We start from the raw sequence: 24,321 nt of genomic DNA on the forward strand, positions 1-24,321 counted from the left end.
ATACACACACATTTATACACACATGTATAACTCACTTCCGATATTTCTTCTGAAATCCCTACTCTGACTGACACTTCTCATGGTGCTGAATCTAATAGATGGTTCCCCAGTTAATTTAGCCCCTGTATTATAAAATGCTGCCATCCCATGACAGATCAGAACCAGCCAGGAGCTTGAGCACAGAGAACACAACAGCCTGCTCACAATAAGCAGAAAAATTATCACTGTAAAGCAGTTTGCAAAGTGCCTTAAACGCTATTACAAGAAAGAGGCAGTCTGTTCAGAGCTACACCAAGCAGGGAAAAAAGTTTGAATTATTTAGGGCTAGTTCCTTGCTGTTCTCCAGAAAGGAGTGCACAGACAGGTGAGGAAGCAAATCATATCTCCCGCCTCACACCTGGACTCCTGTCCAGGCCTTGAGCTACAAAAAGTCAGCAGGTACTGTTTGTTCACATCTCCTTTCTTTGGTAACCAACTGAGAAGCTGCATTTTTCTTAGTGTGAAAGTATCTAGCTCCAGCTCAACTTGTTTCAGAGAAGATTTGACTGAGAAGAATAAGTGAATGAGGATGCCCTCCTCAAGATAAATGTTCTGGCCTCTCGTGGGCATAACTCTCCCAGCAGGAATTGACCACTGATAATGTTATCACAGAAAATGCATTTAAGCTCAGTTCTGTTAATAAGGTCCTCTCCTAGCAGAAACTAAAGGATTCCTGTTCACCTGGTATCTTCCACATTTATCCTGCCATTGCTCCAGAAGCAGAACAACTACTAGTGAGGAAAAGTCACCCATAGTAAGGGAATGGACTCTACTTCTAAGCCACAGAAAAGGGACAATGGATGTTGACTTCGCAATTTGAGAAGGGTACTTCTTATCATCTAGGACATTTGCATGAAACAGCTTCTTCAGCTCTTGGTTTAATGAATAAAGGAATCAAATCTTTCAATACATATTGTAAATAACCACAAAGATTTGCCATCTGAAACAGCTATACATGGCTCTCTCTCCATATCCACCATTTACAAGTAAAGATTTCTCAAGTGATCAGCTGGCAGAGCTGGAAATGGGCAGAGCTCAATGTGTAGCCAAATTGAATCATCAAGGAAAAATTCAGACAACACAATGTTGAAAGTCTTGGAGACAGTTTGCAGTAGCTTCACTATGTTCAGTTTTTCCTTAAAAAATGTTTTTCTAGCAAGCTGGTAATTTTCCTGTTGTATCAAATTCCTTGATACCTACTTGGGAGAAAATTTAGTTGATTCATAAACATTTGCATGGCTTATTTAAGCTGTGAAAAATATTCAAGTGAAGAGATGAAGAAACTTGCCCAAAGTGAAAATGGCAAATGCAGAGCTAAGGAGGGACCCCCATTCTCACTCCTTTATCTCCTTGTCATTCTGCAGCTACAGGAGAGCCCAGCCAAGAGGCCCTCAGCTGAGGGACAATCATGGAGTGGTCTGGCTTCGACATGCCTGAGCTCAAGCTGCTGCTCCCAGTAGGTAGCAGAATCATTACATCCATCCCTTCTCAGGGAGCCTGAGAGCTGCCCAGCAGGCACTGGGGAGAGCTACACCCCAGGATCTATCCACGGGGTTAGGCAGAAAGTAGTATCCAAGGTACCTATCATGGCAACATCTAAATGCAAGTATCAGAGCACTTTACAGACAAAAAGGGCTTTCCCCTAGGCTGTTTAAAATTTGCATGTTCCTGTGTAGCACTGAAGATAGCAGCAATGGTGATTCATTAAGATAATGATTTAAGTAGGAGGCTTAAGAAAGTCGGGGTGGATTGACATCCAGAGGGCTGCAGTTGGAGCTTCTCCACTCCAGGCTGCCACCTTCCCTTTTAAGGGAAGGGATGAATTCCAAAAGTCAAGAGAACTATGAATTAACAGCAGCTATATCACAATTACAATGTACTGAAGCACAAGAGCACCATCTCTGCTCCAGCCCATCCTCCCTGGCAAGGACAAGCACAAAATTTTATGCTGCAGGAAATTTTTCATGGCATTTTAAACTACTGGCAATTCTAAATTACTGGATTTCCTTTCCTAGAGTAGTTTGTTAGTGCAGGTTCCCCTCAAAAGAAAAAGATTGTATGAATTTCTTTTAAACCAATTTTCTATCCACCTCAAAAACAATACACATTTTCTTTCAGCCAGTTGTTATTCCCCACTATTGAATAATCAGATGGGTTTGATAAATTGATTGCTCCCACATAATGATGTAAATATACACATTGGGAAAAAGCACACAAGTCCTTTCCACACCCCAACATTTAATCAAATTGTGATCAGTTACAGGTTGAGACATGCATTCTGTCCGTAACACCAGGCTAATGCTCAGACAGTAAAGGCAGCTCAGACTTCATCCCTGCTAAGACAGAGGCCTTTGTACTGTGATTTTCATATTTACTTTCAGTTGCCTTTCAGAGAAATGTACAGGCAACCAGTTTGGCTGTTCTGCTGCTCACTTGGAATGGTTGCAATAGGGCATCCCGGTGTGTATTGCCCACTCACCGCTAGCTGTGCTTGGTCTGAACGTCTTTTCGGCACTCTATCCCATGCTGATTCAGTACAGAATAGCTTCCTGGAATGCAATTATAGAAAGAGTGAGGGTTTGTCTTAAAAAGGGATTATTCCAGAACAGCTATTCCTTATTAACTATTCCAAATTGCCTCTTCATTAGGATGATGAATATAACTGAGAAGAGCTCTTCCATTCAATTGGTAACTTACCTTAGTCTCAATCAATGACCCTGTTTAGATGAGCCTTTGTCACAGCACCACACACCCATAGCAGCAGATTCACCAATAGAAACAGATGCACAGTTGCAATGAAAGTAGAGCTGCTGCATGGACACTCAGCTGAGTTTGTTTTAAGTTGGGCCGATAACAGGATCAGGAAATACATTAAAAAGAAATAGTTGTTTCAATCACAGATCTCATCAGTACTGCCTGTGACATTTTGTACTTCACAAGTCTTAGAATCAGCTTTGTTCAAGCTCGGTTTATTCCTTAGATATATGGAGACCTTAATGGCAGGGAAATTTTGAGCTCTGGAACTTCTTTGTTTATTGAGTTCTTAGCTTGAAAGATTTCTCATCCAAAAGGGCTGAGAAAGTACCTGGCACATCTTCGATGCTTATTGAATACATTAAATAAATCAAACGTTTTATGATAAAATTCCACTCCCCCACACCAAACAGATGTAAGTCCAAGTTGAGGAGGCTTGAAAAATTGCACTAAAATTGATTTTGCTCCAATTTTCCCCAAAGGAAAAAATCTGAGTGTGGGTTGAGACAAAAACATGGAAAATTTAAGCTATCATGAACAACTGAAAAGAGAAATGGAGAAAAGACAGAAGCCAAAACTAAACTTCACCTTCAGCATGCATAATTTATATTCTCTGCAGTGTTCTGTATTACAGGCATTCCTGGACTCACACGTAAAGTGGGAGTCTTTTTCTGGGCTCACCATGGTTCTAGAGAAAAGTGCAAGATACCTTAATGCTGATGTCTCCTGCCTACTCAGGAAATCACAAACCACAGAGATCCTGAGAGGGTAGAAAAGATAGGACCCAGCACAGCTGAAGATGGCAGTACCAAAAGGATCCCATGTCAAAAAATGGGTGATCCATTTTTTAAGTCTGCCATTACTTGATCACAGTATCAGTCTAACTTTCAGTCTACTTTTGCATACTCACAATCTTAGTCCATGTATGTAATATTTTATAAGCAGCTTTTATGAGTTCTTTTCCCCATAGGAGAGAAAGTTAAGAGATACCTGATAGAAAGGGGTAAAGTGCAAATACAAATATATGCAAATCAAACCAGGGAAAAAAGAGAAAGAAAGAAAAAAAAAAAAAAAAAAGGAAAATAAACTGAAACCACTTCCAGTCTCTCTCCCTCCAATAAATTCCACACTCTCATGGTCTCTGGCACCACTTCACAGTAACCCCAAAAGATGTTCACCTGCTCCCACAGCACTAAGAAACAAACAGTGAAACAAGTACAAAGAAGCTCCCACCTAGGACCCTAGGATGACCAATGTAATCCCCTGAGAGCACATTGCAAGGGGAAAACCTTATCATGAAAGCAGAAGAAAAACAAACACACACATGCACACACAGAGCTCCACTGCTGTGCACCATTAGCATCCTCCCCACTTTCTATACACATCCAGTATCAGGAGATTTATATTCAGGCCAAAAGCTCATGCTGGCAGGAGAGGAAAGTACTTTGGAGAAGAGAGGGGAAGGGGAAAAAAAGCTTACAGTTTCTTGGCTTATGATCAGCAGGCTGGATGCATTCTGTGGAATTAGGCCAAAGCATTAGTTACTATATTCAAGAGAACATCTGAATCCCAGCTCAAGGGAGCCGAGTTTGCGGCTCTCATTTATACTGTATATCAATTGAATATCAAACCACATTTTCCGCCTTCTGAATAATAAAGCTTAATAGTTTGGGACTCCCATATGGTCTATTGTTAAAATATTTCCAAACACTGGCTGCTGTTTTATTTCTGAAGGAAAGATTTCTCTTTCCTCTTCAAGCTTCACTTGTTTAAAAGATACTTGTAGCAAAAGCTAAATATATTAATCTTTTAAATATTTCCAGAGTTTGAACTAGGGCTAAAAATGAGAGGATAAGGAAAACACAATACATTTTGAAACTAGCTTTTTCCTTTTTAATGTCGCATGCAAATGTTTGTTCCAGGCAGAAGCAGCTGGTGCCACCAGGCTCTGCTGTTCAGAACAGGGGGTGCAGAAGCTTTCAGACACCATGAGTTGCTCTAACAAAGGAGGGACCACACAGACTCAAGCCATTCACAAAAGGACCCAGGCCGATTATTTGACTATTACTTACAAGGAAGCTTGTCCAGTAACGTAGGCAATAAATACTGGAGAAACCTGTTCCGTGTATAACCCGGGTTTGTCTTTTCACAAGTCCTGCTCTCTAATTAGCTACTCATTCCTCGAGGGCACTGCTGATGGATGGAGTGTATCAGTTCGGTATATATTTTTTTAAAAGTCAAGGAACTTGCTAAATAATAAAAGCATCAGCATAATACACACTCTGCAGTGCTAGGAGCAGTCACTAATGCTCCTTCCCAGTCCCACCAGAAAAGAGTGTTCCTGTGCTTTCTACTTTACAGAAAAAGACTCAGTGGCAGAGAGACTGTAACTCACAAGGACTGCAGTGCCCTGCTCAGAGCTGGGATGAGAGCTCAGAAGTGCTCAGCTTTTGATCTTGCATTCACCCCCTGTTCCATTTGCACAGAAGGACTCAACTGCTCTGCGAGCAGAAGTGAAACCCTGCAGCACTGCCTGGTTGTGCACTGGTGTGACCCACCAGCTCCACCTCACCAGCCCCTGCCCTCTCCGTGGAGTTCCTCCTGCACTCTGGGACAGGAGCTCTCGCGGTGGCACCTTCCCACGTATCTGCTGGACACTCAGCCAAGCACAGGGTGCTGAGCTGGGCACGGCCAGCCGTGTAACAGCACAAAAACAGAGCTGCTCCTACAGCTCAGGGAGCCAAGTAAAAACTTCTGCTCTCTCCTCCTTATCTTTTATTCTAGCCCTCATTGCTGCTTCTCATTCCAGTCTCCTACTTCCCTCTGTCTGCCAGTGTGTTCCCCTCCCCTCCACCACCTATCTGCCCCTCCACCGCCTGCTCTGCTCCAGTGTACAGGGCTTCAGAGTCAGCTGTCCCAACCCTGAAACTGGTTGCTCGTACTCATCAGCTGCCTCCTCCTCAGAAAGGAAGAAATTCCAGTATTTCCACATTTGCTCTCATCCCAATTTGGGCAGAAAAACTGAAATAAGAGACTATGTAGAACGGAAGTTCACAAGTTTAAAAAGAAAGAAACAAACAAAAAAAAAGGAAACCTATTTGTGAACACCAGTGCATTTGGTGTCATTTGAAATGGAATATTTTACATTACTGAAACCAAAGTTAGTTCATTTTGGTTTGGTGACCTGACCTGAGAAATTTTGTTCTGAGTCAGTACAATGTTGAGCTGCTTTTATTCCCACAGTGTTGCACTGCCTCAGTCACTGCAGCTTGGCAGCCTGGTAACCCTGACCTTACTTCTGGGTCAGCCTCCCATGCTGGAAGGCAGCTCCCAAAGCACACACTGAGGTCTCCTGTGGCACAGCACGGCCCCTGGGAGACCTGTACTGCCATATGGGAAGGCTAGGGCCCTTGGAGTCCAGCAGAATAGGTACATCAGTCAACAGCTCTCTGAGCAGTCAAGGATGACCTGGAATCCAATGCAATGTTTTGAACCAAGCCCAAGTGAAACCTTTTAGATCAGTTAGAGAAAAGCAAAGCAAAGAGGTATTCCCATTCAGGCAGCATAGACAGGTCAATGTAACATTTCTGGTAAAAAGCTAGTTTATTAATTTTACAGGTGATCAGAAATCTAGCATTGGGCTTTTCTAGGAGGAAAATAATGTTTCCATTTTAAAGAAACTACACTGCTCCCTGCAAAAGCCACTCCAAGGAAAATTCAGATCAGTCTCCTACTGACCACAGCAGCATTCTTACAAACTAGCTTAAAAATAATACAGCGAACAAATCTCACTCCTGCAGAAGCTTCCTCAGCAGGGAGCTTAAATTATAGCAGTATCAGCACCCTTCTGCCTCCTACCCAGCTCCTGGCGTGACCTAAGGACTGCAGGATTTAGTTCATCAGCCGAGTTTAACAACTAGCTCAAAGTCTGACAAGTATTGAACCAGGGGGTTTGCAACAGATGTCTGAATGGTCTCAATACCTTGCTGCTCTAAGCCAAGGCACGGGCACAGTTTCTATGAGAGTTGGGTAGAAACAACTGCTGGTGGAGCTGCTGAAGGTTCTGAGTTCTGCCCCAAACGTTAGGGATGCCACCAACTCATGCTCAGCAACCAGTTCTTAAAACAAGTGGAGAGGACTCAGAGGGAAGATTATTATGCATTCACAGAAAGCTATTTTAGTAGTTTTCTTGTAGACTCTGTAATGCGGCTCTTGTAGTGTGTGTTCATCCCCCAGGTCTGTGTATCTGAGAGAAGGCAGAGTGAGTGTGTATGTGTGTGTATGGATGGATTTGATTTACTCTTGAAAAAAAAGGAAAAGGAGAGACACTTAGCCTGTAGTTTCAGTGCTGGAAACTGCAATAAACCTCTCTTTTTAAACCCCATAACCTTGTGACTGTTTTATAGTCATAAGGAATCATAACCAGAGAAAGATTTAGCCTAACAGTGATCTGCCCTCAAAGACATGAATCTGTCACATCTAATAGAAGGGGAATAAGGAAACAAACCTTTCCTCTAAGTAATTCAAACAGATGGTGTATGGCTTTGGTGGGAACTTACTGTAAGTTGCCCCTGTAACAAGGGTAAATTTGGCAATGCTGCGCACCCAAAGATGCTATTTACGAGTCAGTGTGAGAAATATCTCTGCACGATTTCCTTGTGTTTTAAAACTCGAATTCTCTACGACTGTATCTCACCACTTTTGTGGTTGACACATTCAACCAGCTTTCCACCCACTTTTTCACCCCCTTTTTGCCAGCAAGATTGAGTCTCTCTTGTTTGCAATTTTTAACTCTCCTCAAAGTAATTTTTTACTTTTGAGGGATCAGCAGAAGATAATTAAGTGCATTGTGCCAATATGTTAAAGCACAGTTTTCTACCAATATTTCAAATATAATTTTCTTTGTCTGGGCTTATAGTACATTCTTTCTTACCCAACAAAGCACACCAAAGTCTTCAGGTTAGTTTCTCTTTCTTTCCTTCTTCATACCCTCTATAAAAAATAAAAGTTTCTTTTCTCTCCTTCTCTCATTTTCCCCCAGAATCTCAATCCCCAATTTCTCTTTTCTAGTTTTATCATACAACTTCTTTCCCCTGCTTCTCCAGACTCACAGTAAGAAGCATTACTTGATCACCTTGCTCTGGGTTCCTGCCTTTTCTCCAGAGGAGCAACAAGTGACTCCTGGGACACTTTGCTCTGTTTCCTCTCTTGGAAGACAGCCGAGGCTTACTCAACTCTCTCTTCCTCAGGTCTGCCACTCAGCCCACTAACCTATCCCCATTTTCCACCCACACTGAACAAGACATAAGGTTTCCAAACTTGTCTGGAGAGCTTAGTCCCAAATTAAGCTCGTTGTCCTCTAAGAGACCAGACATGAAACCCATACCAATGCTTAAGTGTTCTCATGGTATCTCAAAGCAGGTGAAGACCATTATTGTCAGATTCCTAGCATGCAACAAGGCTGATAGGGAACACTGAAAGATATGGGGTAGCAAGAGACCAAATTCACTTGCAGTGGCGGTCCAGGGGAGTATACTTAATTCAAAGGAGCAGTAAACTTAGACACTGGTTTTCCAGACTGGTCAGGGGAGGATTGGTATTAGAGAACCTGAGGGTAATCCCCAGATTACCCTTCCGCACGCTTGCAGGGAGCAAATGTCACTTTGCATGGTGAAGCATGCCAGCTCGGGAGCATGCTCTACATTTCATGTTAATGAGTATTAGCATGGAACCCAACTTCCTTCCCCTCCCCAATTTTTATATAATTAAGGATCAGAATGAGCATTTTGTTTTAGTCTACAACAGTGAGAGACAACAGCACTACAGAATAACTGCAAAGGGAGAGAAAGAAGAAAAAAAAAAATGCAGGTGGTAGACACTTACTGCTCTGGCCACTGCATGAAATGAAGGCTTGAGCGCACATTTTTGCCTGATTGCATAGCTGTCTCTGCTGCCCATCTAATCTGCTTAGGAAACTGGTTTTGAAGGATATGGTTCAGACATACCACTTGCATGGGGAGGGGGGAATGATGAGGGGAGAAAAAAAAAGTGCTGCAGCTGCAAAAGATAAAATAGAACAACTAATTTTCTCAGAGCTTGCAACACAACCTCTCCCCCTCCTCCACATGCAGTCACTGCACTGGCAGGATAAGCTGGAGATTCTCCAGTGTAAGCAAAGAAGGCAGAATAAGGTGTGCAGGCCCTTCTCCGCCCCGCTCCCCACAGGCCTTGGGGGTGCCACAGAAAGCGGAGGCTGACAGCCCCGCTCGCAGGGAGGGGGACATTCCTCCGCCCGCTCGTTTCAATTGCATTCCCATTTTTCAGAGGGGACGTGAGAAACACACAGTGCTGGATGTTATGCCGAGACAATAATGAGCATAAGGGAGCTGCAGACTCCTGCTGTACCAATTGGTGGCTGGGTTCTGAACTCTCATTGTGTGATCCGATTTCTCCTGTCATTCAAGCCATTTTGCAGACTCCAAGCATACGTTCATTTAAGCCATGTGTCCTGAAATCTAAACAGCTGAAGGGGACAGGGAGAGAGGGGTAGGGAGAGAGGAGAACCACTGGATTTCTGGTGACAGTGTCTAAAATACACATTTGCACAAGGAAGTCTCACTTTAGATAGTCACTTAACAAAACAATTACAGCTGCTGACAGGCAAGAGGTACAGTTTCAAGTGACCATCAGACATAAAATAGGCCAAATAAATTACTGCAGTCTAAAGGGAGTGGGTGTGTGTGTTCTCACAAATCTAACAGAGATAACAAATGGATTACCACTGGGTGACCCAATGTCAAAATTAGCAGCCCCAGTTCTCATTTCAGTTACACCGTAGCAATGACATTACCCAAGATCTAGCAGAAGTGAAACTGAAATCAGAGTCCAACCCAGGATGTCAGGGAAGCAGCTGCTTTAGTTTTTTAATGCCTAGAATTTCAACCCAGTTTGCTTTGTTTCAAGAGCATAAGCTGCGTCTGGGAGAAGGGGCAGCAGCCTTTGCCAGCTGCCACGTGACCTGCAAGGGTGTTTTCAAAATTGAATTTTTTTTTTGGGGGGGGGGGGGGGTTGGGGGAGAGGAAGTAGGAGTTGTTAGTGATAGAGGTAGACAGCATGAGAAGTATATTGGCATGTTTTGACCCTTTTCTCAAAGGTATTTTGTCCTTTATTTCCATTCTGTGCCCATATATACAGTTACCCTCTCCTCTGCACTCTCCTACACATACACCCATGTTTTCTTCGAAAGAATCAAGAAGGCCAGTTCAGGCCTTTGTGGAGTCTTTGAGGAGACATTGTGTGAGTGCTTACTCCCTCAATTAAGTAAAATACAAGGGGGTTTTACAAGTATAAAAATAATTTTAAGCTTTCCAAATATTAATTGCTTACGGAAATTAAACATCTGCTAACAATAAACTCCCCCAACAAATAAGATAGTTTCAGCCTCACTGAAATGCTTTCCCTTGCTAATTGCTAAGAATACCATTTTCTTGTCTTTTACAATGACAGTTTCATTAGTTCTCCAATTATCCCAACATTTCAGTCCTTTCTCTTTCACAACAGAATGAAAAAGGTCCAATTCCCATCTCCAATGCAACTTTCAGAGTCCTGCAAAACCAAGTGAGAAACTGGCAATTATGATGAGCCATGGAAAGCCCTCAGGGCAGAGACTGACTACGTGGGTTGCAGAGTCCACCTGCACACCTTTTCTTACCACATCTCCCACAGCCCCCTCCGAGTCTGCCGAGTTTTCACAAGTATCGTACTACAGAGTGCACCCAACTGAGGCAACTGGGTGCTCTAAGTGCAAAGAGGAGCTGAAATGCTGATAACCCACACGAGTGCTTAGAATAGCAGATGCCAGGGGGAGAGAAGGGGGCCACCAGCTGAATTTGCATCACACAAGGAAATAAGTCAGTTGGGCAAAAGCCCCATATGGCTGCTTGGGAATGCAGAGCTAAAAGGGCTTTCACTGCTTGGAGAACTGCAGCTCTCCTCCAGCTTCTCATCTCACTCTCTGCAACTTGGTGCAGAAGCATAGGGAAGAGATTTCAAAACCTCACAGCACTTCTTACTATACAAGAAAAACAACTAGTCCTTTGCATGAGTATGTTTTCTGCATTTAAGAATCAAAAAGCACTTAGCTACAGTACTTGCCCTCTATCCACTTAAGGGACGAAAGGCCCAGCCTGACTTGCTCAAGGTCAAATAGCAAGTTCAGCAGCAAGAGATGACAAGGGCTCAGGTACCTCCAAATCCCATTCAACTGTTGTACCCATTAGATTGAAGAGATGTTAAACACCCTCATGGCGTCAAGAATGACTAATGCCCTCCCAGGTCAGCTTGTGATAGAGAACTGGGAACTCACACATCTCCTTCCTCTGTCTCCCACTCCAGTATTGTTGCAAAGCCCACGTGATGAGATTTTCCTAATCAGCAATTAAATAGTTAATGCTTACATTGCAGCAGATGGAACAGGAGTTGCTGCAGGGAAAGTATACAGAGGGAAGGAGGAGAAAAGAGACAGCAAGGAGGAAAAAACAGTCCGAGAAACAATCCTAAAGGAAAGCAGTTTTCCCACTATAAGGGGTGATTAGTTGACTAGACAACATAACCCTTAAGACTTTGTCTAGACTAGGATAAAATGCTACATTGTTGAAGGTGTTTGAGAGGCATAGTGTAGGTAAGGCACACGGCCTTTGAGGATGTGGTAGCCAAGGAAGAGACTAATTAGGACACGTTCACTAACATGTCTTAATGTTCCATGTTTAAATCCTTGCCCACGAACTCAAGGCTATGCAAAGCAAAGGTCTCTGATGCTGTTCTAATGATTGTAAAAGTAAAGCTATGACACAGTGCAAAAGAATCAAAAGGGTGAGGAATTGCTCAAGTCTCACATCCCCCATTTTTCTTACGCTCATTGAACACCTGTGAACATTTGCATCTTAAAATATTCACCAGCATTCTACCAGACAACCTACTATGACATTTTTCCTCTAAAAATCTAATCAAAGGCCTAAATGCCAATAGCAAAAGAGACCACAGGCTAACAGGCTACACTCCTATGAAACATATCCTTTTGCACCAGTGTTTGCACAGGCAGATTTCGGAAAGAGGGTGTGAGGGGAAAAGAAGGCAGGACTATGAAGAGTGTGCCCAAGCCTTCATCAAAATCATAATTTTGATAATTCAGTACCAGATTTGTAATTAAAATCAAATCCCACCTCACTAAGACAGCCCGAAGCATTCACAGAGACCTCGTTCTGAGAGTTGTTACACTAAATACCCGGAAAATCACAAATACTGTAGCTTCTTCTTAACCCTTCCAGCAGTATTTCAGGAACCACCTGTCAGTTTAAAAGACTGATCGTTTTTCTCCCAGCTTCTTGCAGGCCCTAGGTGTGCCCCTAACCAAATAGGCTTACCATTTAAAAGCTTAATTGCACCTGTGGCTTAAACCTTATCCCAGACAGCACTCGGGAACACTTGGATTTGGGTGTTTTAGGTGTGAGACTGGGGCCTGCATTCACAAACAGAGCTAGGCAAGTCAGAGTAGGAGCCCCTGGTAAAAGCAGGCAGTATACTGGGGAGCAGGGAATGGGGAAGAAAGAAGTGCTTTTTCCATTTTGATCACATTTAACTGTATTTACATTTCCACAGTTGGGCTTGAGTAATGTCCACCTCCTTGTTTGTGACTGAAGGTAGGTTTCAGAGTCTCAGATTTCTTTTCCACAACAAAAAGATCAAAGTTTGAGCCACTTGTGCAACTTAGGTGTTTACAGTGAACTGGTCTAATCGCATGGCAAGCCCTCCCTCCCGTTATCAGTCTCACACTGAGCCAAGCTCCTTCATTCCATAAGCACCAGGGAGGACTGAGAGGAGAGGGCCCATGTCTGGTGTGGATTATAACCCACCATCCCTTCTACCTACTCTAACATGGGAACTAAAATACAGTATGCAAGGGAAGGGTTTAACATGTTCAACTAAATATTCACTTGGGATGTGGTCTGCAGGGCTGACAAAGCATTTTCAGGTTGTATTTTTAAAGAAGCTTTCTAAAAAGCAAGCAAGTGCTGTGTGAAGAACCAGAATGAGAGAGAAGGGTCCCTTCACTCTCCTTCTTAGTATTGCCTAGGTAGTGCAGGTTCATGGTCCATCTTATTGTCAAAGGAAACCTGTGCTGCCTTGTCAAAAGTTACTGGCAACAGAAGGATAAAGAAACACAGCACAGTAGGAGTCCATGCAGACAAGCTTCCACATTCCTAATCTCGCTTTATCTCATGCAAGGACACAAAAACTTTCTGGGTCTTCATTTTGTAAGCTATGAAATGGAGCTAAATTTTAGGGTTTTGTGAAATGATTTTTAATTAGTAATAGCAAAGCACATATCTTCAGATGAAAGGTATCATATAAATATTAATGAGCTCAGACTACTGGCAGTATGCGTGTCTCTTAGGAATCGTAAGCACCATGGATGGATCAAAGAGGACATGTAGCTCTAAGAGACAGAGTGGTGGGAGTTGTCTCTGCCTTTAACTGTATTTTAAAGTAGATCCTCAAGACTGTTGTGGATATTCCCTATCAAGTTACAGCAGCTTTCAATTAAAATGACATTTTATCCTTAGGCAAAATTCCACTGCGTACCTTTTAATAGTAGCAGGGCACATTTTCACTCATGTAGGTATTTCTTCTACCGACATGCATTACTAGATCTTTGTAAATAGGGATCAAACCAACTGGGAAATAGGGATTTTACCTTCATTTTCATCAAAATAAATATCCCTTACCTAGTTATGTTGCTGAAAAACTTCCAGCTCCACTGCAGTGCTGTGACAAGAAGTAGGATGAGGATGTGGCAGCTGTTTGCTTCACAGTGCTTGTAGCTCAGTCTGGCAGCACTTCAGACATGGAGCTGTCCTCTGAATGAATATGGCAGAAAATGCCACATGGTGAAGGTGCTGCTTCTGTTCCCCTGAGCAGGGGCAGCACAAAACGTGGCTACGGACACGGCGGGGAGAGGTGCGAGCCCCTGCGGGGGCTGTGCGCAGGCATGTTGGTGCAGCGAGGGAGCAGCACCAGTGCGGCCTCCAGCGCCGGCTGCCCTGCTGGGCCGGCACGCTGGGGAGGAGGCTCTCAGCCTCCTCAGGAATGCGGGATGGCCGCAGGCCTCAGCAGTGTTTTCCAAAGAGGTGCTTACGTTTGTTTCTCTTAGGGTCCAGCAAGCCTGTGGTTTTTTGTTGTTGGGGGTGGTGATGGGGAATGAAGGAGAGTTGCCTTCTTGGGGTTTTAAAAAATACATTACAAGACAACAGGGAGCAGGGACCAAAGATATTTCTTCACCTGAGGAAAATCCAGTTTTATCAGCTACCTTCCTACCTTTCGAGCTGTAAGACGCCATGGGCAGCTTTCTGCCTACTTCTCTGCAGCCAGGCATCCTAAATGCTTTGTGAGCCTGACACGTGGCCAGCCAGGGGGTCTACAGCAACTTGCCTCCTGTCTGGGGCTGCGTTTCATTTCCTCAGCAGAGTAAGACCACTGGCCCTCTGTCCTGCTCACCTCAGGCACATTTCCATAAGCTCTGCCCTCCGCAGCTGCTGCTAAGGCAGTGCTGTAGCTGTTTCTGGTTTTGTCTACACTGGAGCAACTGGGACTGATTGCTTAGTGCTGGTAGCAAGAACAAAAATCAAATGGTGTAGGCACACTCAGAATGCTTATAATTGTGTTCCTCAGAGGGAGCACAGCAAAGAGATGGCATTAACAGGCCTTTCCACTTCTCTGCCAAAAGAGGTTGAAATTTGGAAGATGCTCAGAATAAGTAACACCCTGATAGTTCAGAAAAAAAATCTCCCAGAAATTAATTTCCTCCTGGGTTACCAATAAAAGATGGGATGTTCACAACACGATGAGTAGTGTCCAAAACAATGGTCTAATAAGTACTTGGATCTACTTGCTGTGCTTAGTGCTAAGAGATATGACAGAAAACTTAACTGTGTTTTGATACCAAATAACATAAATCCAGACACCACGCCAACAATTTTTAGACAAGGAACCAGGAACCCTAACAAGAGAGATTAGGGAATTCATTTCTTCCCCAGCCACACCAGGAAATTTTACACCTCTGTATGAATAATGTTTTCATAGCAAATCCAGGCATCAGTTCTAGCAAGTACCTCTCTCTAAACTCTAGCCCAAAAGAATCACTTTGGAAAAGCTCATACCACCTTCTGTTCCCAGAATTAAGTTAATTAGCACTTGTCCCTCTCTGTATAAGGTCAGGGATCCTCCCACAAAGGAGGTACACAACCAGATTGTTAAAAGATGTACATATGCCCTCTTAAGCAAACAGGCTTCTTTGTAGCATCACTAAGATTCCCTCTGGTCATCCCTGTAGAGCTCCCAATTGGAAGGGAAGCAGGCTGGGAGATTAGTGTAACCAGTGCTTCGCCAGGTACAAGGAGCACACTGCAGGCCAATAGGAGTGCTGGTATTTTAGTACTAGGTGGTGATCTCTCTCCATCTGGATGACTTTTATTAGGTTCAGCATCAGCCTTCATGTAGAATGAAGTATCTGAACTATGGGAATGTTTTCTCATTAGAGTTGAAAGATTTCCAATGCATTTTCCCCTCTGACACACTTTGTCTCTTCTTATTCCATCCAGGTATTTGTGCTATATATATTATGGAAGTATTTCATTTCCCCTCCATGTGACCACCTACGTGCATTGACAAAAAGCAAATCCAGGTAAGACCTGCTATCAGTTATATCTGGGTGCAACTGAAGTTTGATCAGCAATGAAGGTCAACACACGGTTCTGTATTTTCTGTCCACAAAAATGTTACACAGTGCACTTACTGAAAGAGGTTTAAAAATAGCCTAGCCCACACAGTTCTTGGGCACAGAAATACTGTCAAAGGTTGCCTGCCACAGAACTCAATTGCTGATTTACAGCAGTAGTTTAGGGACAGAAACCCAGAAACCCAAGTGTTTAATTACCAACATGCCCCATTCTAATCTAACTTTAACACAGCACAAACTATGTAGGATGACAACCTCCCCTTTCTGTCAGCCAGCTATGACTGCTTGCTCTGAGCACAGCCTCGAACCTGCTAAGCAAGAAAGGAGTACACCAAGAAGGACAGGCTCCAGTTCCCCGGAGAGAGCACTCCTGTGCAGGCCCATAAAAAAAGGGTTCAGAGACTATTTGTGTCAACTCCCTAAACCACAAACCACTACTAGCCCTCCCTCTGAAGCACTTGCATGCTGCTCCTTGCAAAGCTGGAGCAAGATATGCTGGCATCCAGATCACTGCCTTTGGGGGCCCACCCATCCCTCTTGGTCTCCTTCCATCCCTTATCACAGACTTGCAGACCCTCTCCCTGGGCAGCAGCAGAAACTGGGGTGTATTTGCCTCCAGGTTTGGCACCCTTCTGTTCCACCATTGCCCTGCTCTTCCGACCCAGGGTGCAGCTTGCCCACCCTGCTGGGTCCTCTGATACCAAGAGGGAGGTAATATGTAGAGAATCACAAGTAATAAATGTGAAACTGGCAACTCTGGTGTTTGAAACAAAAGGGGATTTAGGATGCATTTGGCATTTCAGCTTTAAAGTTTAAAATAAATGAGGCAAAACTGAACTGAAGCAAAGGAATGGCTTATGGGCAGCTCAGACTTGTCCTAGACTTTCAAGCCAGTCATTTCCCATAAATGTTTGTAATTTCAAACATAAGAAAGGGGGAGAGGAGACAAAACAAACTGAGTCAACTGCTTACTGCCTTTCTGATTCAGACTCCTCAGCAGATGTAGGACAGAAAATTATTCTAGGAAAAAGTTCCTTTTTATGTATCTGGGACAGCCCCCAAAATTTTTACCAGAGGGGAAGAAGAGGACAAGAACTAAACTGCGAACTTGTCCGCACCCTAGCAGGAATTCACCCATTTTTCACCTCCCACAGGTATCATTAGCATGCTACTGAGAGCAGAAAAAAAGCAGCTAAGATCAAACACAAGCTAGTAACAAAGCTCTTCCTCTTGTCATCCTTCGATGGGCCAGAATTTCTGGCTGCAGCTCGTCTTTCCCTGAAAGGCTGGGCTAGTTCAGAGTCGCTTTTAAAAGAAGTGCCACACTATGAACGTGCTACAGCTGCGACACAGAAAGTGCAGAAGGCAGGAAGTCTGACGTTCACACCAACCTCAGCCCCTTCACTCACACCTCTTTTCAAATAGCTTTAGCACATGGAGCCCACATTTTCACATTCTCAGAACTAGCTTTATCTATCACACGTCAAGTTTAAGAGAATTTTTTGAAATAAGTCTCTTTTTCCACGTTCAAAGACTCACTCAATTGGGAGCAACTTTTAAATTGTTTTTGTAAACTGTTCTCCTCTCCAATTTTTGCAGTAAGTTGCTACACTCCCTTTTAAAATAGTATATATAATTTTTAAAAAATAAAATACAGATTGAAACACCATACCAACTGTTGTCACAGTCCAAAAATGTCTGGATTTTCAAACTTAAGTCCACCACTGTGTAAAAAGGCCACACACATGTAAGTGTCAATCAGGCTCAGTGGCAAAACAGAAAGACCCAGGCTGAGCCTGCAGAATGGCACAAACTTTCCTGGACAGAAAAAGAGTGCTAGTTCTCAACCCATCTGGAATAATTTCTGCATTTTTCAATGGAGATTTTTGGAATTTGACCTCAAGAAGCCAGGTGCTTGATTTCTGCATCTCCTGCTTTGCCGTGTTTGGTGACAGAACGGGAGGAGAGAGAAATAAAGAAAAATGTATTATTTACAAGGCTACACCTTAATTATACCTAATATTACCATAGTGACTATTTTTTCAGGCAACTCAAGCAGTCTGTTCTGTGCCCAAAAAATTCTGTAGCTGATCCTGCGCATTTTTAACAGAAACACTATCTCCATTCCCCTCCTCTCAGCACCAGGATTAAAACAAAGTAACATTCACAGTATTTGCGAGAAATGGCAAACAAACGGGTAGTAAAGCCTGGAGATTGCTTGGCAGCAGCAATTAGCTATGGCAAGTAACTCAGGGAGGGCAACAAAACCCAGCATTGTCCAGCATTTGGACACTCAGCGAAAGACTGATGAGTGAGGGGAAAGGGCCAACCCCACATGATACTGCCAGGTCTCAAGTACTATTTTGAATCAGGTAAACTAATATCTCCTGTACCTGTTCCAAACCACAGAGTAATACATGGTCTCTCTTTCTACAAAGTTTGCTGGCTGCCCCCTTTGGAAGTAGCATCTATCTTGGAGAAGATCTTGTATTTTCTCTTGGTCTCTGAAAAAGGATCCCAAACAAGTGGCAGGGACGCCGGGGTTTGGAAGCCTTTGCATGTTTATCTTTACTGATAAGGCTGCAATCCTTGCTGCAAGCACATCAGCCTGTGTCTGCAGCAAAACCTTACTCCAGTCGATGCCTTCCTTGAAACAGGCTTCCTCGGGACTGGGCAATGCCTTTAACCCCTTAGTGCCCCATCCAAAGAAGCCTTAGTGCAGATTTCTTTTTCTTACTTGAAGATGCATCATGTTTTTACAACTTAAAAAACAAGCAGGTAAGCCAGACCTGCTCTGAGACAGAAGCAGTGCAGATTATATAGATTATATACCTCCAGTGATACTATCAGAGCAATTTACCCTCAGAGAGTTTCATCTCCCCAAACCTCTTCTGGTTCTGTGCAGATCAAAAGAATTGTCCATTTAAAACAAATGCAGCCATCCAAACTGTGGGTGGAACACATAAAAATTCATTAAGAGGACTTCTTGAAGTTATTCTGTCTCATTGATTGGAGATCTTCAGCTAGAGCTATTTGGATTCTTGGAACTGGAGAATCAGCTATGATTCCAAGCCATCTGATTCTTTTCTGACAGGTTAACTAACCTTGTTCCTGCAGCTTTGTTAATGAAATCTCAGAGCATGCACAAACACGCATGCCAAGTGCAAACATCCAGAAAGTCACTAGGGATCTCCCAAAGCTCACATGCCAAGAGCTTGGACATCCTGAAAATGACAAACAAGTGCCTTTTCTCTGACAGCAGGTTTCATTTATTTCCTCCCACTTGCTCTTTCCCCATCTTCTTCCTACACCACTGAGTCAACCTTGACCAGGCAGGTTTCAGTTAAGCATGTGCTTTGCCAGAGGTGTTTTTAAATCATGTTTTTAAAAGTTTATTTATAGTACACACGCACAGTGCATGGTGCTTTCAGGGCTTCTGGAGGCTTCAGCATGTCAGGCTGGACTTTGCCAGGTGGAAGGAACATGAATTCCTCAACTGGCCCATGGAAAACCGCCTCCTTCCCATGGTGTCTATCTATGCACCCCAACTCAAAGATAGAGTGCAATAAAATAATTTTTACTCCATTATCTCCCACCCATAATTTATAACATCCATGATCAACATACTGGAAATTCCAACTGAAAAAATTTAGAGAAATCCAAGTGATCCCACTCCAGCTGATCTCTTACCAAAATTAGCAGCCCATGAGAAAATGCAACTATTCTATGAACAATTTCCCATTAGGGCAAGGGTTGGAAAACAGTCCAGTAAAGTGAATTGGGTGAAAATTGCAGTCAGAGTTACACGGTCGAGCACTCATTGCATCTGGGAACAGGAAGTTTCATTTAGGGATTTGTCCTAAATGGTTGTGTTTGACCCATGTGACCAGTTTCTCTTTTCATAAGAAAAATGTAACATGACCACAAGATCATTTCCAAGCAGAAAAGCTAATATTTTCAGGAGCAAATCTCTCAGCTAAGTTCTGACCTTAAAAGACAGTTGTTCTCATGGTTTGGCTTCCCACCTATATGCAGCCCAAGTCTGGTTTTACTGCACAAATCTTTGCTATGCACAAGAGCTCCCTGCTCTGTACCTGGCCTTGGCAGGGAACATCCACTGGACAGGCCCTTCAGATCAAAGGGTGTCTTCATGACTGGTTTCAGGACAAGTTTAACTTTCCCTGTTCTGAAATGGTACAAGTTTCTGAAATATTGTTTCCTCAGCTGCACAGCAAATACAACCAGAGCAAGTTACTCAGAGTAATGGCTCAGAAACCACAATTTTAGGAGGTGGCACAGAGGCATTCTGAGAGGAGAAGAAAAGGATGTGGTAGACAATTTGCTAATGCCCAGAAATGCTCTCTGTCTCAGAACAAGCAAACTGCATGCCAGAAGGCCTCGGGCCAGGGCTGAGTGCATTGCTCTTTCCACAACAGCAGCTTTTTCTAAATAAAGATGTCTTTACACGCAGGATTTGGGAAACTTAATTCAGATTAACTAAAGTTGTGAATTTAAAGTGAATTAGCTAAACCACATTGTATCTCTGTACAGACACCCTCATTCAGTGTGAAAAGGAACTTTAATTTCATTTATTTCATTCTACTAAATTAAGAGCATTTTAATTCTATGAATCCCCATGCAGGGATTAGTGGGTTGCACAAATGATGAAGTTACATGCTATGCTGCAGCTGAATGTGGCATAGGAAGTCTCCCAACTTCCATGCTAAAAAATGCTAATTTCCTGCCCACTTAAAAATAAGCTAACTAAAATTATAAATTTTATTTTCCTAATTAACCATTCCTACAAATCTAAAGCTGCATTTAGAAAAACTTATCTCTGGCTCTGCATTTGTCTTTTGCTTCAATCTACCAGACCATATGCATTGTTTTAAAATTAAAGTATCAGAAGAGAAAAAGAGCATTGATATAATAAAAAAAAAACAGGAAAAGGCAACAGCATGTAAGAAATATTCACAGCATTATTTTTAAAAAAGCCAGACACCAGACCCAAGCCACATCAGCAACAGTCTGCCAACGGACCTGGATCTACACCATTCCATGAGCTATTAATTTGACTACCTAACAGAGAAGATCACTCTCAAGTTTTAGAATTGAGATTTTTGTGTTGTTTGTTAGCAACTTGGTATGCTTCCAGCTTACTAAGTAGTATGGACCTCTTAAAGCTTCACCATGGGTCTTACAACACCACAACCCAGATAATGGCTTGGACAGAACATTTCTTCATCAGAGGGCTCAGCAAAAATCACTTCACAGAGGAGAAATGACAGGTAATGGTCAATTTCTAGCTGCTGTTTGGGAAGAGAGTCAACCTCTCTGCTTCACTTTACCTGGGGTTGCTGGGAGAGCTTGCAGCAAATCAGAACCATAGACTACAGAAGTCCAGGTAACACAAGGGAGAATGACCAACTGCTTGAAGCGAGAGCAGTCTGGTAACTGTGGTTACTAAATAGGCTGAACCCAAAAGATCTTCCCTACGGAATACGTGCTACTTTCCATGCCACCCCTTTTCGAGTTGGAGAGGAAGCAAAATAAGGATAAAGAATTTTTATTATAGATCTTAGGTAAACAACACTCTGGCTCCAGTGCAATCTTCCACAAGAAAGAAAACCAACTTCTCAAGCAAGTCCAGATTGTTAAACAGGAGGCAGATGAAAGCATTGCCTCAGAATGCAAGGAAATCCCAGGCTGGCTGGTTGGGAAAGAATTAGCAATACATAATTAAAAAGAGCACTCTCCCCTACCTCATCCCTGAGGTGAACACAGGTCCTGCATATTACTGACTTCTACATCAGCACCAGACAATGAAGCTATTGCTTGGGCAATAGCTTTCTCCCCAGGCCTCTCTCCCTCATGCTTTCAGTTGCTGGAGGCTGTTTCACACCAGTTCCTGCGAAGGTCCCTGTGTGGCAGGACATGGTGTTTGCATGTGCAGCTTGTGGTGAAAGATTTGGCCACTGGAGAACACCAGGAGGGAGGAAACCAGGTAGCAGCTCTTACTGTAACTCGCAATAGAGGTTCAGTGGTCCCCTACTGGTGGCCTTGACTGAACATCAGTGGAGCCAACCCTCCGGCTCTCATTTTAGAAGACAGGAGCAGGGCAGAGTTCAGATCACACTTCACTGAACAGAGTAACTTCTGTCATTTGGTGATACTGCCTGGAACAGTGTCTCAGCATCCTCTGCAGACAACAGCATCAGCAACACACTATGGAGCTCTACCACACCCCTTGCTACAAAAGCTGGGGACTGAGGACCACGCCAGCACAATGCAGTGGTGCAGCTGAGCTGGGCTGTTCCTTGGCACCCAGCTCCAGAGGCAGGGAGTCTGTGAGAATGGCTTGAGTGCAAGTCTGTCATATATATGAAGAGAATACCCAGCTACACACTCATGTAAAGGCTAGAAACTCCCTCACCTCAGGCTATAAACCAACCACCAACTTCCTCTGTGTGCAAGTTATACCATAGTTGTTTGTTTTAGGAGTTCCTGTACCTTTCCCTCAAGCATCTGGTGTTTGCCTGTCTTGGAGAAAGGATGCCAGGCTAGACAGGCAGATCATGGCTTCTTTCTGGTATGGCAATTACTGCATTCCACCCTCAAAGGGGGAGAACACACTGGGGAAAGCGAGGAATGTTAGATGGCAAGTTCCAATAACACATGGCCCCATTAAATAGTCCTCCCTCCCTGTCTGGCCCTGCACAGTCATACCAGCAGCACACCAGGAGCACGCAGCAGCACAGCTTGGCCCTTTGCACTCTCAAAGAGTCCTGTGTTCCACCATAGAATTTGGGAACAAAGCTGAGCAGGGCTTGGCTCTCACCCTGGAAGTCCTCACACATGCAAGAAGCAGGATGTTGCCATGCAAATAAATATGTTACAAAACCAGGGGACAGAGCAGAATTGTGGTCTGCAGCAAAATACAAAATACAATGTTTAAAAACAATAGATCTCACTAGATAGCATGGTCCCTTAACATCAGGTTGGATCAGTCATTGTCCTACAGAATCTGTGCCTCTAGAGCCAGAAAAAACCAACCAGAAAATAAAACTCATCAAAGGTTACCTACAAAACCAATTTGTACAAACTTTGAGAAAGTCAACCCACTGCCAGCAGAATATTAAATACCTGTATCAGTCTATGAACTAGGGGCATGGGAGAGCGTTTATACCTGAAATGGGCATTTGGCAAAGCCTTTTTCTTCCTTCTCCGGAGCAAGAAGGCTCCCAAGCTCCCAAAGACAACTGTAATTTGGGAAACTCAGACCTGCCTTTCTACCTAAAAATTCTTCTCTCTGTTGACTTTGGCTCTGTGCCAGTTTAGCCATCAATTCCAGGTCTCCTGATCTGCGTGTCAGCAGAAATTACCAGTAGATATCTGTTCAGATTAGCTGCCCAGACACCATCTCACTTGTGGCCTGCTCATGGATACCCTTCTTGAAAGCAGCTGCTGCTGCTGCATATATCCACCAGAGCCCTCATTTCCTCACTGCCCACCTGCTGCAGGGGAGCCAGAGCCACACAGACAAGACACAAATAACTGACAGAAAAGACCTTGCCACACCAAACAATAAAGTCCAAGAAATCCAAAGCCTGCACCTTCCTCACAAACTTGTGCTGGTTTTTAAAAGCAGAAGAATGTGGATAAGCAAACACAGATACGGTTGAATGACTTATCTAAGTTTAGACAAGTGGTATCTAAATAATGCTATTTTATCTTATTACTGTAACAAATACGAGCATTGATTTAATAACCTAATGTTGGTTTTGGGCAGTAGAGGTCTGCATCAATGGACCAAGACACTAATTATATTATCTTATCAAATCAGTGTATAATAATAGAGCTTCTCTATGCATTGATGGAACTAGGCTTAGCTCTGCATGAGATAATAGCCCCTGAAAGACAGGGAATGAGGCAGTATTTACATATATATAATATAAATATATATAGCAGAAACTCCTTGTGCATAGCTGTTATTTTCTTTCCCTTTCAAAATATTACTAAGTATTATCTTTAAGGTATCACATGACAAGAAATTTCCTCTATAATCTTTATTGCTTGTTATTTAACTTCCCTCTATCTTTCTGAGAGGTAGTCAATATAATTTTCCAAAAGATTTAAGTAAAAGGGAAAGAACTACTGGTGCATATGCTGATCAATCCATTGTAAGCTGACAATAAAACTTTTTTCACCAAGGTACAAGCAAAATGACTTGCTGACATTAACTGGCAAGTACTTTGCATTCATATGGTATCTTTCATCTACAGACTTCAAAGCATCTGACAGGAGGCAGGCAGGCCTTGTTTCCTCATCCATCCAAGGACGAAGCTGCAGCACAGAGTGGCAAGGCTTCCCCAGAAGGTAAAACCATTAGCAAAAATCTAAATTAAGTGATTCCCAGTCCTTAAAAATGAACTACTGTGCCCCAGTACAAATTACCCGTGCCCCAGAGAGCAGAACCACTATTCACCCACACTCTTCTGAGAACTGCTCAGGATTCTTTACGAATGTAAATTTAATTCATGAGAAACTAAACAAACACAAAACACAAGAATACTCTTCTACACACAGGGAAATGATGGGGATTTGAAACCAATCCAGATCTGAAGTTCTGTAGGGCTCCAAGGAGGAGCACTCCTTGAGTGAACCTGCAGAAGCACAGGTTTTCATTCATGAGGAGAGGAAGGGAAATCCTGATACATAACCTAGCAAGTGTTTAA

The 24,321-nt window shown here is 43.2% G+C and overlaps 1 protein-coding gene across 1 annotated transcript in view; it reads right to left on the reverse strand.

Annotated features, from left to right (window-relative positions):
• Positions 1–19,417, reverse strand: part of HIC2 (HIC ZBTB transcriptional repressor 2) — a 52,551-nt gene extending 33,134 nt beyond the window's left edge. The window contains exons 1-3 of the mRNA XM_032127870.1: positions 19,404–19,417; positions 14,159–14,162; positions 2,519–2,588 (exon numbers count right to left, since the gene is read on the reverse strand). The gene's annotated coding sequence lies outside the window, so the exon portion shown is untranslated. The remainder of the gene's footprint in view (positions 1–2,518; positions 2,589–14,158; positions 14,163–19,403) is intronic.
• Positions 19,418–24,321: the final 4,904 nt, after the last annotated feature.

Source organism: Corvus moneduloides, chromosome 18 (assembly GCF_009650955.1).
Source record: "Corvus moneduloides isolate bCorMon1 chromosome 18, bCorMon1.pri, whole genome shotgun sequence".
Taxonomy (NCBI): domain Eukaryota; kingdom Metazoa; phylum Chordata; class Aves; order Passeriformes; family Corvidae; genus Corvus; species Corvus moneduloides.